This window comes from Oryctolagus cuniculus, chromosome 6 (assembly GCF_051225735.1).
Source record: "Oryctolagus cuniculus isolate XC-2025 breed Fujian yellow rabbit chromosome 6, ASM5122573v1, whole genome shotgun sequence".
NCBI classification, from domain to species: Eukaryota; Metazoa; Chordata; class Mammalia; order Lagomorpha; family Leporidae; genus Oryctolagus; species Oryctolagus cuniculus.
Genome location: NC_142872.1, coordinates 97,228,199 through 97,243,332, shown reverse-complemented (window position 1 = coordinate 97,243,332; position 15,134 = coordinate 97,228,199). Strand labels below are relative to the sequence as shown.

Sequence of the window (15,134 nt, the reverse complement as noted above, 5' to 3'; positions counted from 1 at the left end):
GCCATTTAAAAATAAGTGCTTCCACATGCAAATGGGGATATGTCTATGTAGGAATGATTGTCATTTTGAAAAAATCATGAAGACTAGTAATTCACACACTCACACATTTATTGAGCACCTATTAGACAGTCATTTGGACCTGGACACAATGCTTTGAGTGGAAAGAAAAATATGACACCTTTTCTCCAGGATTTTGTAGGTCCATGGGGAAAACAGACAAATCAAATCAATTTTAAGATGAGAAATAAGTGCCTTCAATTCAGGATGTACAGAACACAGAGTGAATGCTTTTAATCCAAAGTGATGAGCTTAGAAAAGCTTCCTAGAACTGCTGGCATTTGATCTGAGTTGTAAAGAATAAAACAAAAAGTTCATTTACTAGACATGGTCACTTTGGAGGCCAAATAAAATAACATAGATGTAGAGGTGGTTTTAGATATATGTCTTAGCAGGAATTCAGATCTGGGTTAGCTGTAAGCACGAATAAAGATGCAAAAAAATTGTTTTAATGAACCAACTAAATTGTCTTGCAGTTCACTAAGACATGACAGGGAGTACAAATGAACAATAAGCGATGGCCTTTGCCTCCAAGTGTACAATTTAATTAGACAACAAAAATTACACACACAGCAGCCAATAGCAAAGACAGGGCAATGTTTTGTTACATGTTAGGATCTTCAGGTTTTCCAAAGTTGAGTTTGAATCACTTTCTATTATTATTACACAGTCTTCCTTCCCACAACTTTTCCTGATAATGATGTGTTTACACAAGAGACAATTCCCATGTATAACTCTTATAAATGTCTCCAATGGCTTGTATATAAACATAGCAACATGGAAAAAAAACACAATTATCCTAACTGATGGACGGGACAACAGACTTAGCTTCACATCTTTCCATATTTGTAAACCTCATTAAGTATTGCTTAATAGGCCCCCACCGCGGCTCACTTGGCTAATCCTCCCCCTGCAGCACTGGCACTCCGGGTTCTAGTCCCGGTTGGGGTGCCAGTTCTGTCACGGTTGCTCCTCTTCCAGTCCAGCTCTCTGCTGTGGCCCGGGAAGGCAGTGGAGGATGGCCCAAGTGCTTGGGCCCTGAACCCGCATGGGAGACCAGGAGGAAGCACCTGGCTCCTGGCTTCGGATTGGCGCAGCACTGGCTGTAGTGGCCATTTGGGGGGGGGGGGGGGTTGAACTAACGGAAGAAAGACTTTTCTCTCTATCTCTCTCTCTCACTGTCTAACTCTGCCTGTCAAAAAAAAAAAAAAAAAAGTATTGCTTCATAACATAACAGACTTCATGTGGGAGACCTGGAGGAAGATCTTAGCTCCTGGCTTCATACTGGTGCAGCTCTGGCTGTTGTGACTGGTTGGGGAGTGAACCAGGGGATTAAAGATCTCTCTCTCTACTTCTACCTCTACCTCTACCTCTACCTCTCCTTCTTTCTCTAACTCTGACTTTCAAATAAATAAATAAATAAATAAATCTTTTTTAAAAAAAAAAAAGTTAACATCTAGAATCTATAAAGAGCTCAAGAAATTCCACAACAACAAACAATCCAGTTAAGAAATGGGCAAAAGACTTAACAGGCATATTTCAAGATAAGAAATTCAAATGGCCAACAGAAACTTGAAAAAATGTTCAGCATCACTAGCCATCAAGGAAATGTAAATCAAAATCACAATGAGTTTTCACCCCCGTTAGAATGGCTTTCATACAGAAATCAACAAACAACAAATGCTGGTGAGGATGTCTAGAAAAGGTACCCTGGTCCACTCTTGGTGGGAATGTAAATTGGTACAGCCACTGTGGCAGACAGTGTGGAGATACCTCAGAAATCTGAATACAGACCTACCATATGACCCAGCCATCACAGTCCTGGGAATTTACTGAAACGAAAAGAAATAAGCATATGAAAGAGGGATCTATCCTAATCTGATTTTCAGTCCACTAGTCTGGGAGTTGTGACTGGATATCTGCAGTGGCTTCACAGCCCACCTCCTCTTGCTCTGGTAGGCATCTATCCTTTTTTCTTCTCCTACTGGGATGAGTGACACTCTCAATCCTGATCAAGGCTAGGAGCTCTTCAAAGCCACTCCAACTTCTTAATCCATCCACAGCCCAGTCATGCCCTACACCCAAGCCCTGTCCTGCCAACCCTGTAGCGGTCTCATTCATTCATGAGGTCACCCCTCCCCCAGAGGTCTCTTGTACTGCAGTGGAAAGATGACCTCTTCTGAAGGTGGGAGACTGCGATTCCAGAAGTGAACATGTGACCGCAGCCTCCTCCCACTGCACATGGCACTCCACCTGCTTGCTCAACACCAGAGGCCCTGTTTCTTCTTACTCTCTACTCCCCAGGCAACAAAAGTACCACCACGTATTCCCCTGGTATCTTAGACATTCTAGTAACAATGTGGAAACAGTCTCCTATTTGCTTCATCTTGAGTTGATCTGGCACAATCACCAAGAAAAATAGGAGTTAATAGAAAACAAACACCAGCAACACACACGTGGAACTGCCTCTCTTCTTTCATTGAGACCTTGGTTTCTCAGCCTCTTCTTTGCTTTAGGATGACTCTAACTGAGGGTGACTCACTTCTCCCCAGGAGGCTGCTTGGATGTCTTTCAAACAGCCCCCAGACAAACACGTGCCAAACCTTTCAGATATGTTGGAATCTCAGAGACTATAAATCTTGAGTTCAAGCTGAGGCCCTTGCTGCAGTCATAAGCTCAAGATTTATAACCTAAAGTTTCTTGATAAATGACTTTAATATGAAACACAGTGTTTGGAAATGGAAGAGTACTTTATGTTTCTAAAACTCTATTTACTCCTTCTCCCTGCACCTAGAAAGTATATGCAAACCACCTTACACCATGGTTTATCAAAAAGTTCATAGAAAGACATATGTGTTGATTGCTAAATAGACTTATCTTTTAATTCCTTTTCTCCATATACCTTATTTATTTATGTATTCTATTTGAGAGGTAGTGAGACATACATACACACACAGAGAGAGAGAGAGAGAGAGACAGACAGAGACAGAGAAAGAGCGAGAGAGAGATTTCCCATCCACTGGTTCACTCCTCAAATGCCCATAACAGCTGGGGCAAAGAAATCAGGAACTCATTTGGAGTCTCCCACATACATGGTAGGAACACAGCCACCTGAGCCATTAACTGCTGCTTCCCAGGATATGCACTGGCAGGAAGCTGAAATTGTCAGCAGAAATAGGACTTGAACCCAAGCACTCTCGTGTGGGATGGAGGCATCCCAAGTGGAACTTCCCCTGATAAGCCAAACACCTGTCCTCTTGTGGACTTGTTAAAGCACCCTTATAACCTAAATTCAGCCATCCTCTATTCTCTTCATCCTCACCAAAATTAAAATGTATGATACTGACCTAAGACCTTTGTTTCAGAAATTCCATCATTTGCTAAAGTACCCAAGTTCTACATTTCCAAGCTCAATGATTTTTGCTTAGTCTCATGAACAGAGCTCTTTGTTGAATGGTTGATAAATCATGCTGGCTGGATGGATTTGGGAGAATAATCCATGGAAAAAGTGGTCGAAATACATGCCACTTTAATTATTAACTTCAAGGATAATTTGTGACAAAGGATTACATTTTTCTTTATATCACCCTGAAATTTTCATACTTTGGAAAGCTATTTGGCAGGACATAGGGAATGCAGCTAGCATCTTGGCCTCATTCAATGAGAGTATATTCCAATGCTTTATTTGTCTAATAAAAATGTGTTTCTAAATGAGTAAAGCATAAGCAATGTTGTATTTCATTGTACTTACAAACCAATAGAGAACTCCTAAAAGTACTTAAAAACACTTTTTAATAATCTTAGTTGGTTTCTAGGAATGACTTCATTAATCATTACTTTACTCAGGTAATTTGTTTATCCAGCGGCTCTGGTGAATTCTCCAGTTGTCTTTAATCTTTCCAAGAATCTTCCACAATTACTTAAACCAGTGCTTATCTCTGGGGTTGCTCTGCACCTCCCCAATCAGTCACAGAGCAGCACAGCAATTGAGTGATCCCAACAGCTAAGAACTACAGGGCCAGAGCACGTGTGAGGCCAAAGTAGACAGCACACGCTAGAACAATGGAGAAATTCTCTTCTGAGGAGATTTATCTGCTTTCCATAAGCCTCAGCACACTTGGAACAGATGAACATCTATGAGCATGGCGTGTGTGTTGGAGAATGATTTCAAATAAACGACCTCAAGAGGCATATGTACACATTTCACTAGACTTTTAACCATATTTTCCAATTTGACTCAATACTGATGAGTTTTGCCATGAATTCAAATGAATCCTTTCAACTTCTATTTTGCAGTTTTTCTTTTCACACATAACTAAAAGCCCTGGAATCAGATAATTAAAATCTTTTTAACTTTGAGTCATGTTTGAAGTAATTATATCTTTCAGGTCTTCTAGAGTCTATTTTGCTCTCAAAAGATATAATTTTGACAGAAAATTTCAAAACCAAAGTCGTTCATAAATCTTACGTTTTTATAATCCAGTGTATATTGGAAGAAAACAAGAAGTCAAAGTGCTTTTGGCATCACATGGTTAGATGCTAGATTGTGAGACACCAATAGTGAGAAGGAAGGAAAAATGATATCCAAGAGGGGCTGAGAGCTGTGACAGCTCACATAATAGATTTCATTGTCAAGAGAAGCAAAGGGTCTGAAGGTTAGACATATACAAGTGACCTAAATCAATAATAATTCTTTCTTGAAATTCTAGGTGTTTGCATTTCACCTGGAACACTGAAAATGCTCCCCAGTTTCTTTCATCCCTGTTCCAGCGCCATCCACCCTAATGCATGAGGATTTTATAAGACTGGAGGTCTTCTCACCAATGCTGCTTTACATTGTGGATAGTTATGCATGTTTTACAGTGCTCTTTCACTTGTCTAATCACAAGGAAGGCCTCCCATTATCTCCTACTTCCGACTCACAATTGGACATTTTCCAACATCGGTATTCCAGATTGCCTTCCGAAGTGTGGGGTGGCTGGGACTGACAAACCTTGGATTCTTCAATTCTTCCAACCAGAGCAGAAACCAAAGAAATGCATTGGCTTGTTGTGCACTATTTCCTGTGACCAGTATCTAATTTTCCATTCAAGTACCCAGCTCAGGGCATTGGAAGAACCATGGCAACTCCATGAAAGATCCCAACTGGCTTTGCTCCCTACCCCCACGCTCCATGCTCCATGGGGCTTAGCTGTCCAGGTCTCAGGACAGCAAAATCATTGAGCCTCAACAGGGTATCTTTGGCTCCAACTGGCTGCTCTGGAAAAAAGAACTGAAAAGGTCTGGATAATAGACACAGCTTAAGAAACCTGCTCCTCTGTCCAGCAAATGGTCCCATGGAGTGGAGTCCTACCAGTGTCTATTGCTTAGAAAAAAAAGAAGCACGCCTACTTAATCAGGGTAGTGATGAAGAGGAGGGAGAAAGTGATATAACCAGCAGGGCCTTACCTGGGGTGCATGCATGTCACAGCTCATGCCACAGAGAACCTTCCAGTTAGGCTTTGGATTAGACTCCTAAATGGGGTCCTCCACAGAGTCACTTCATTGTGTGTGTTAAAGGCGATTTTGTTAAATGCACACACTTAAACATGCTGAGGATTAGCTGTAATTAGGTTTGGATGTCTGTTTTGATATACTAGGAAGAAAAACAAACAGCACTTACTACCTGCCAGACATCACTGTGAACACTTAATGTATACTCAGTAAGTTACTCTTTACAGCCATACTGAGGCAGCGCCCATTATTATCCTCATCTTATAGATGAGTAATCTAAAGCTCAGAGAGGTTAAGTAATTCACCTGAGGTCACACAACTAATAAGGGGAGGTAGGGGCATCCAGTTTCTAACCAACCTCCAGAGTCCACTTTCCTGAATGCTATACTCAACTGACTCCAGCAGAAACAGCTTAGTGAGGCCCTGACAATGCTCCTCCTCATATGCTTTGTCATGGTCCCAAGTAGTTGTTCCCCCAGGCTCTAGGTACTTGCCGTGGTCACATGACTGTACTTGTTCCATGGTTTGATTATTGGTAGGCCCCATTTCTGGCTTGTAAGGGAAGCTGGTCTCAAAGGATCACCAGGACAAGCAAGATGACTGACACATTGGCTGGCACTGCGGCTCAATAGGCTAATCTTCTGCCTGCAGCGCCAGCACCCTGGGTTCTAGTCCCAGTTGGGGCGCCGGATTCTGTCCCGGTTGCTCCTCTTCCAGGCCAGCTCTCTGCTGTGGCCAGGGAAGGCAGTGGAGGATGGCCCAAGTGCTTGGGCCCTGCACCCGCATGGGAGACCAGGAGAAGCACCTGGCTCCTGGCTTCAGATTAACACGGTGCACCGGCCGCAGCGCACCAGCCGCAGCGGCCACTGTGGGGGTGAACCAACGGAAAAGGAAGACCTTTCTCTCTGTCTCTCTCTCTCACTGTCCACTTGCCTGTCAAAAAAAAAAAAAAAAAGATGACCGACACACAAGGCAGTCCCACCTGGTTCTGCGTGCTGTGGTCCCTTTCTGTCTCTCTCACCTCCCTAGTCCTCCCCACCACCACCACCACCGAGCTAAACATCAGATGTAGGCACTCAATCCTCTTTGGCTTCACCTCGAGAAGTTACAGTCTAAGAAATATTAGTTCAAATGTTCTATTTTATTTAGGGAGACAGATTAGAGTGAATAGACCGGGATTTTTCAACATGCTCATGATAGCTGTTACTGACCAATATTAAATTTTCTCTCATTTACCATTTATTTTTAATCAGAATATATCATCGAACCCTAAACACATTCTGCCTTTCATTTTTGCTTTTCCAAGATGAAAAAATTGTAACTCATTCCTTAGAAAATTCCCCAAACATAGATGGATGTTCAGTCTCCTTTTTTCTCATATCCTCACAGCAAAATAATTACAAACAGAACTTCAAGAAATCTTGTACACATCAGCAACTTGGTCTCTTTTTCTGGTATCAACTTGATCAGAGGCATTCCCTTTGAGGAAAACTAGTGGTTCCCTTGATAGCAGCAACTTCAAACCTTTTTCTTTATATGGATTGCAGCATTGTCATTGACTATGGCTATGTGGACCACCATGTAAGAAGTCATTTTATGTAGTTTTTAGACATTTCCTGTGACTGATGAGGAGTCAAACTTTATATATCAAGCAGTATTAAAAATATGGCTATTTTCCAGTTGACATGTATCAAGAGATTGTTCTATGTTCATGCCCTTTGACCAGGTAATTCCACTTTGGGGACCCTGTCCTAGGGAAATAACCTGAAATAACAGAGACGGCTTTATGCATAAAGACAGTAACCCAACCACCCAATCGTCCCCAAATACAGAAATAGCTAATAAAGTATCCACTTAAAGGAGTATTTTATAGCCCTTGAAATATAGTTATGAAAATTTTATAACATGGAATATTTTTTCATGTTAAACGAAAAGTTAAGACAAACATTGTATGTAAACGTTAATCACCCTCATGTAAAAATCAAGCACTCTGCAGAGTTTAAAATAATAATAATAATAATGGAACAAAACACACTAGCTGCAAGAGAAAGTAATTTCAAGACTCGTCTTAAAAACTCATAGGACTCAACCAAAAGGAAAGAAATAAGAACAGTCTAGTCCCAGGCCATGGGGGTTTAGAAGAGTCTTTGGTCTTTCACACTCTTGTATAAGGTGGTACTCAATAAATGCTCATTAAATTAATGACTGTTGAGAGCACAGGTGTTCACCATTACCTAACATGTTACAGATTATGAAATTGCTGATACTTAACCATTTTGACCAATAAAAACAGCAATTTCATATGGCTCCATTGAATAGAGTCAATGAGATCTTACCACCATATGTTCAACAAAATCAAGGTGACATAATCTGTACCTCCAACAGTCACTCCTTTCCTTTTCCCCATTCTGGCCAAATAATCAATCCGAAGAAAATTCAACTGGATATTTGACACTGTACTGCTAGAAAAGAGTAAAACCTGCCCCCTGACTTTTTCCCAAGTTGCTGTCATCATGTGGACATACTTTAGGGCTTAAGCAAGATAAATGCATGATTCTTAAGCTTTCTTTGTCTATTGTTACATGACATCTTGGAATAAGATGCACTGATAAGTCTAGATTCCTGCACCTGGCCACTTGAAGAGAAAATCACCAGATGATTTAAAGGTTATAGGGATTTTTCTATTAAAAATAACCAGTGATTCCTTTTCAATTTCCTGAGAGGACTTCTGTGGGTTTCCAATTTACTTCCTTTCACATATGTAGAATGGAAATATCAAATGGAAGCACCCCAGTTTGCAAAAAGAGCACTTTTCTATTCCCTTCTCTGATCACAATCTTCTTCCTCACCCCCCCCCCCCCCCAGGCAACTACCAATCAAGCCAAGATCATAGGTGCTCTTGGGAGAGCATCAAGGGCAGCAGTCGGCCAAGATTCAGAACAGTGGAGCCCTATTTCCAATATTACAGGTAGTTTTTTTTTTTTTAATTTTTTGACAGGCAGAGTGGACAGTGAGAGAGAGAGAGAGAGAGAGAAAGGTCTTCCTTTTGCCGTTGGTTCACCCTCCAATGGCCGGCGCAGCCGGCGTGCTGCGGCCAGCGCACTGCGCTGATCCGATGGCAGGAGCCAGGTGCTTATCCTGGTCTCCCATGGGGTGCAGGGCCGAAGGACTTGGGCCATCCTCCACTGCACTCCCTGGCCACAGCAGAGGGCTGGCTTGGAAGAGGGGCAACTGGGACAGAATCCGGCGCACCGACCGGGACTAGAACCCGGTGTGCCGGCGCAGCAAGGCGGAGGATTAGCCTAGTGAGCCGTGGCGCCGGCCACAGGTAGTTTTTTGGCAGTGTTCTGCTGACAAATATTCTTTGGAAAATAATCTATCTTTTTTTTTTTTTTTAGTATCTCTACTACAAAGAATAAATTTCTAACTATGTATTATTATCTTTGTAGAATTATAAAGGTAATTTAATACTTATAAATATTATCTTTTAAGTTATCTTTATAAGTATGTAAAAAATAAACATGCAACTCTGTCTAGTCATCTGTATAGACTGCCTCCGCCCTTTCAGTTTCAGAGCCCTTTCATTCTTAGGCCAGTTGTTAAAAAAAAAAAAAAAAAAAAAAAAAAAAATTGGAGGCCTGCACTGTGGCTCACTTGGTTAATCCTCTGCCTGTGGCACTGGCATCCCATGTGGGCGCCGGGTTCTCGTCCCGGTTGCTCCTCTTCCAGTCCAGCTCTCTGCTGTGGCCCAGGAGGGCAGTGGAGGATGGCCCAAGTCTTTGGGCCCCTGCACCCGCATGAGAGACCAAGAGGAGGCACCTGGCTTCTGGCTTCGGATCGGCATGGTGCGCTGGCCGGGGGTGAACCAGTGGAGGGAAGACCTTTCTCTCTGTCTCTCTCACTGTCTAACTCTGTCAAATAAAAAAATTTGCAAAAAAAAGGGGGGATGTTTACCTCATTTGCTTTTTTAAAATTGAGGAAGCCAGCTAGGACAATTATTCACAAGCAGTGCTAGATAAAATAATGTAAATTTCCTTTACTTTCTTGATAAGGTTCTACAACCAAAAGAAGAATACCAAATATATTAGATGACTAAAAAAAAAAAAAAAAAAAAACAGTAAATTTTTAGCCCAGAGTAAGGTTTCAGCAGTAAGTTTATAGTGCATTCTGTCCTGCTGGCTACTAACTTGACAAAGATTGATTTGCTTTTCTGATCCAATAGAATTTTGTTAGGAGAAATAAAAAAACTTTAAAAAAAGTATTCACTTCCAAAAAAGGGGAGAAAGGTACACACTCTGCACTAAATCCATACCTGCTTTCAGTAAGTATGCAGGCAGGACGGTATCAAATTTTTTGTGTCTGTGAAAATGAACAAATCTAACTTTTGTCAGTACATTTTTATGTTCTGATTGTTTAAAAGCAAATGTGAACTTCATTACAGTTTATCCAAATAAGGAGACAAACTGAGCTTCAAATCTATCCAGGAACTTACTTCATTCTTTTGTTATTCCCAAGGCTTGGTTTGGATTAAGATCAAGGCAAAATGCAAAGTATTGCAGTACATTAAAATCATTACACTCACCTCCAGAATTGCCACTGTATCAGCTCATGTACTAACTCAAAATGCCTTAACTTTATAATTCATTTTATAGCAAATGAACTCTCTAGAGTTTGCCCAGTGTTTTCATAAGGACCTTGTTCAGACCTAATGTTGGGGCCAGTGTCGTGGTACAGTGAGTCAAGCTACCACCTGTGATGCCAGCATTCCATACAGTGTCAGATCGAGTTCTGGCTGCTCCACTTCCAATTCAGCTCCCTGTTAATGCACCTTGGAAAGAAGTGGATGATTGACCAAATGCTTTGGGCCTTGCCACCCACGTGGTTTCAGCCTGGCCCAACCCAGTCACAGAAGCCATTTAGAGGAATGAATCAGCAAAGGCAGGTCTCTCTCTCTCTCTCTCTCTCTCTCTCTCTAACACTGCCTTTAAAATAAATAATACTTTAAAAAAAAAAAACCCTGATGTGAGTAATTTTCTGAAATATCCATTAAGTATTGAATTTTCTACAATGAATTTGGTAGTCTCATATTTATGATTTATAAAATCTGAGAGAAGTTGTAAGTAGAGAAGACTATATCAGGAAATATGATTCCCAAAAGCTGGTCTCTGTGTTTTAGCACAATGAGTCTCTGAGCCTCGAATTTTACAAGGGGTCTTCAAAAGTTCTTGGGAAAATGTATATTATGGGTGAATGATGCCATGGCTCAGCGGGTTAGGCTGCTACTTGTAGCCCCAGCCTCTCCTATGGGTGCCAGTTCGAGTCCTGGCTGCCTCACTTCCAATCCGGCTCCCTGCTAATGCTCCTGGGAAAGCAGCAGAGGATGGCCCAAATGCTTGGGCTCCTGAACCCACAGGAGACACCTGGCTTAGGCTCCTGGTTCCTGGTTTCAGTCTGGCCCAGATCTGGCTGTTGCAGACATTTGAGGAGTGAACCAAAGGACAGAAGACCTCTATCTCAGCCTCTGCCTCTCAAATAAGTAAATAAATCATCAAAAAAGGTATATTATGAAAAACTATGCATGCACTTCAAAATGTTTGCAAGATAAACTAATACTTGCTATAACATGTCTAAACAGGATCTAATTTGAGGCATTAAGGAGAATAAGACATCAGTTTGGAAAGAGCCCCTCTCAAAGCAACACGGACTCGGCTAAATTTGAAGCAAGAAAATATTAATTTTTGGCTAGAATTGTGGTGCAGAAGGTTAAGCTGCGATTTGTGATGCTGGCATCCCATACTGGAGTGCCAGATAGAATCCCAGCTGTTCTGCTTCCAATCCAACTCCCTGCTAATGTGCTTGGGAAATGGCAGAAAAGTGCCCAAGTTCTTAGGTACCTGCCATCCATGTGGGAGACCAGGATGGAGTTCCTGGCTGAAGGTTCCTGGATCCCGGCTTCAGCCGAGCCCAGCCCTGGCCATTGCAGCCACTTGGGGAGTGAACCAGCTGGTGGAGGCTCTCTCTCTCTCCGCCCCCACCCCCATCCCCGCCTCCACTCTGTCATTCTGCCTTCAAACAAATAGCAAATCTTAAAAAAATAAATTGCCGATAAAGCTTGGGTGGAGGAATGGTAAAATAACCGATGCTTATGAAAACTATATGGAAACAATGGCCTCAAAGAAATGAGGAGTTCACAAGCGGATAACTCACTTTAAGAAGGGATGAGATGATGTGGAGGATGACAATCCGCCTCGGTTTGTGAGGAAAAATTAATCTTTTCTGTGCCCTAATTGAAGAGGGCTAATGAGTGGTAGCAGAAACAACCGTCAACAGCACAGACATCTTCCTCTGGGACAGCAGACACAATTCTGACCGAGAAACTATAGGAGACACCGCTTACCTAGAGAGTATCAAACTATTGTGCCCAGATCATCTGAAGACAAGGGAGGAGCTTTCAACAGACATTTTAAAACAAAGTTGAAATCAAGATCCTGAGGCATTTGTGCAAAGAATTGTAACAGGAGCTGAAACATGGCTTTACGGGTGTGATTGTGGAGACAAAGCACAGTCAAAGCAATGGCTCCGAGGTGGAAGTGGTCCAGTCAAAGCAAAAGAGGAGTGCTCAAGAGCAAAGGTTATGGCAACAGTTTGGGGGCGGGGGAGCTCAAGGCATTTTGCTTGTTGACTTTCTTGAGAGCCAAAGAATGATAACATCTGCTTATTAGGAGAGTGTTGTAAGAAAGTCAGCTAAAGTGTTAGCAGAAAAACACCTGGGAAATCTTCATGGTGAGTCCTTCTCCTCGGGACAATGCTCCCTCCCGCTCATTCTCATCAGACAAGGGCAGTTTCACATGGGAGTTTCAATGGGAAACCATTATGCATCCACTTTACAGTCTGGATTTGGCTCCTGATATCTTTCATTTCCTAATCGTAAAAAAAAAAAGTTGAAGACTTTAAAGGGCATGCATTTTTCTTTAGTTAATAATGTAAAAACCGACCACCTTGACATGGTAAATTTCCCAGTGTTTTCACTTCTTCAGAGATGGACTACAGGGTGGTACGATTGCTTACAAAAGTGTCTACAATTCGATGGAGCTTATGTTGAAAAGTAAAGTTTATTTTTAAAATTTGTATCATTCAGTTCTATTTTCCATAAACATGTCAAAGCCTCATATAAGGTGAAAATATTTCGTTAGATCATTACTAAGCCTGCTTCCGCTTCTTCCTGTGGTCCTTTGATGTAACTGCATTTCAGTTTCCTAAGCAATATAAGTATAAGGGAAATAACAAAACCAAATGAATTCTAAGTTGATTTCCAAGTGATTGTAATTATGTTTTCATTCATGGAATTATCAATGCATATAAATTTCCCTTTGAAATTTATTTGAAATCAGACCCAAAAGATATAACCATCAGACGTTAAGAGCAAAATTAGAAAAAAGTCACCTTCTGGGGGCCATCATGGTGACATAGTGGGTTAAGCCTCAATCTGTGATGCCAGTTTGATTCCCAGTTGCTCCACTTTCAATCCAGCTCTCTGCTAATGGCCTGGGAAAGTAGCAGCAAATGGCCCAAGTGTTCAGGGTCCTGTCCACCCACATGGGAGACCCAAATGAAACTTCTGGTTCCTGGCTTTGGCTCAGTCCAGCTCTGGCCATTTGGACATCTGGAGAGTGAACCAACAGATGGAATGTCTCTCTCTCTCTTTTTCTCTCTCTCTCTGCCTCCCCCCACCCCTACAACTCTGACTTTCAAATAAATAAATCTTAAAAAAAAAAGAAAGAAAGAAAAAGAAAAAAGTCACCTGCTGGAATTGATACTAAAATAAAACAAAGCAAATGAGATTCATCATGTGCATGGTAACACAGCTTATGAGGTGATTTTCAAACCTATTGTTACCTTACTACAATTAGTATAAAGAAGGCATAATCTTATATCACAGCTTCATAACATTATAAACCAGTAAATGAATAAACTATCTGGTGGCTAGAAAAATCAAGATTATATTTACAGTACTATCCAGGGAAGAAGTTGCCTCAGTGTTGAAAGCCAGTGACAAATATCTAGAAAGATTTCAATAACATTTAATGCACACCTGTGTGCCATCCATGGTGATTCAGTCCTTCACGTGTTAATCCATTTTGTCCTTACAAAACCCTATGAGGTACATATTATCTCCATTTCACAGCTGAGGTTCATGATCTGGGGACTGTCCAGGTTCACCAACCTAGAAATTCATGCCCCTGTTCTCCAGCTCTCAAACCCCAATTTATTTTATTTATTTATTTTTTTTGACAGGCAGAGTAGACAGTGAGAGAGAGACAGAGAGAAAGGTCTTCCTTTTGCCGTTGCTTCACCCTCCAATGGCTGCCGCGGCCGGCACACCACGCTGATCCGATGGCAGGAGCCAGGTGTTTCCCCTGGTCTCCCATGGGGTGCAGGGCCCAAGTACTTGGGCCATTCTCCACTGCACTCCCTGGCCACAACAGAGATCTGGCCTGGAAGAGGGGCAATCGGGACAGAATCCAGCGCCCCAACCGGGACTAGAACCCTGTGTGCCGGCGCCGCAAAGCGGAGAATTAGCCTAGGGAGCCACAGCGCCAGCCGGGAAAAATGTTTTTGCAAATAATTCTAGACTTGAATACTCAAGTAATCTATTTCTCTTTGTTAAATGGTTATGCACAAAACTTTTAAAGAAGTTTATTATTTATTTAGAGAGAGGGTAGACAGAGAGATCCTCCATCCACTGGTTCACTCCCCCAAATGGCCACAATGGCTGGGGCTGGGCCAGGCCAAAGTCAGAAGCCTAGAATTCCATCTGGGCCTCCAACATGGGTGCCAAGGGCCCAAGTACTTGGGCCATTACTGCTGCTCTCCCTGGCTTTTTAGCAGGGAGCTGGTTTAGAAGTGGAACAGCCAAGTCTCAATCCGGAGCTCATATGTGATGCCAGTATTGCAGAAAGCAGCTTAACTCTCTGTGCCACAATGCCAGCCCTGCACACAAACTATTTAATTTGTTCACTATTGGAACCATTACAAATGAACTCCCAATACACATCTGTACTTTTCAAACTTCTGTCTCTGTGGTTTCATGTTATTTTGCCCATCTCAGTTATCTGAATGGTTTTTGACAACAAAACATGTTACATTAAGTAATGTGTACTCTGTTATTAAGTTTTACCCAGAGATCTGAAATCAGCAAGTGCTCACCCTAATATAATGAAATAACAAAAATAACTAATATATTAGGCTGCAGAGGACAAAATTATTTGACCTCATAATAATTAGCAATAATTGCACCTCAGATAAACCTCATTGGCTACGACACTGCCATTGCGCAAAGCTTTGACCTCATAATAATAAAGTAGAGTTAATTTAGCAAAGTCTGTTTGTTCACATTATCTCAGTGACCCTGCATCTTCAGAAAGGACACTCCTTTCCTGCAGGCATAGGGAGAAATCCTCTGGAAGGAGAGCTTTATGACCTACATTAGAGGAAGGTCCAAGAATTCATTTATGTTTTACATCCTGGGGAGAATGATGCGGCAGGCTGGGGTGTGGGGAGGGAAATCAGAGAAACACTGCTGC

At 41.9% G+C, this 15,134-nt stretch overlaps 1 non-coding gene across 1 annotated transcript; it reads right to left on the bottom strand.

Annotated features, from left to right (window-relative positions):
* Window positions 1–14,752: 14,752 nt before the first annotated feature.
* Window positions 14,753–14,892, bottom strand: LOC127490821 (U4 spliceosomal RNA). Its single transcript, XR_016236671.1, has one exon. It is a non-coding gene; the product is annotated as a U4 spliceosomal RNA (small nuclear RNA).
* Between the last annotated feature and the right edge of the window lie 242 nt (window positions 14,893–15,134).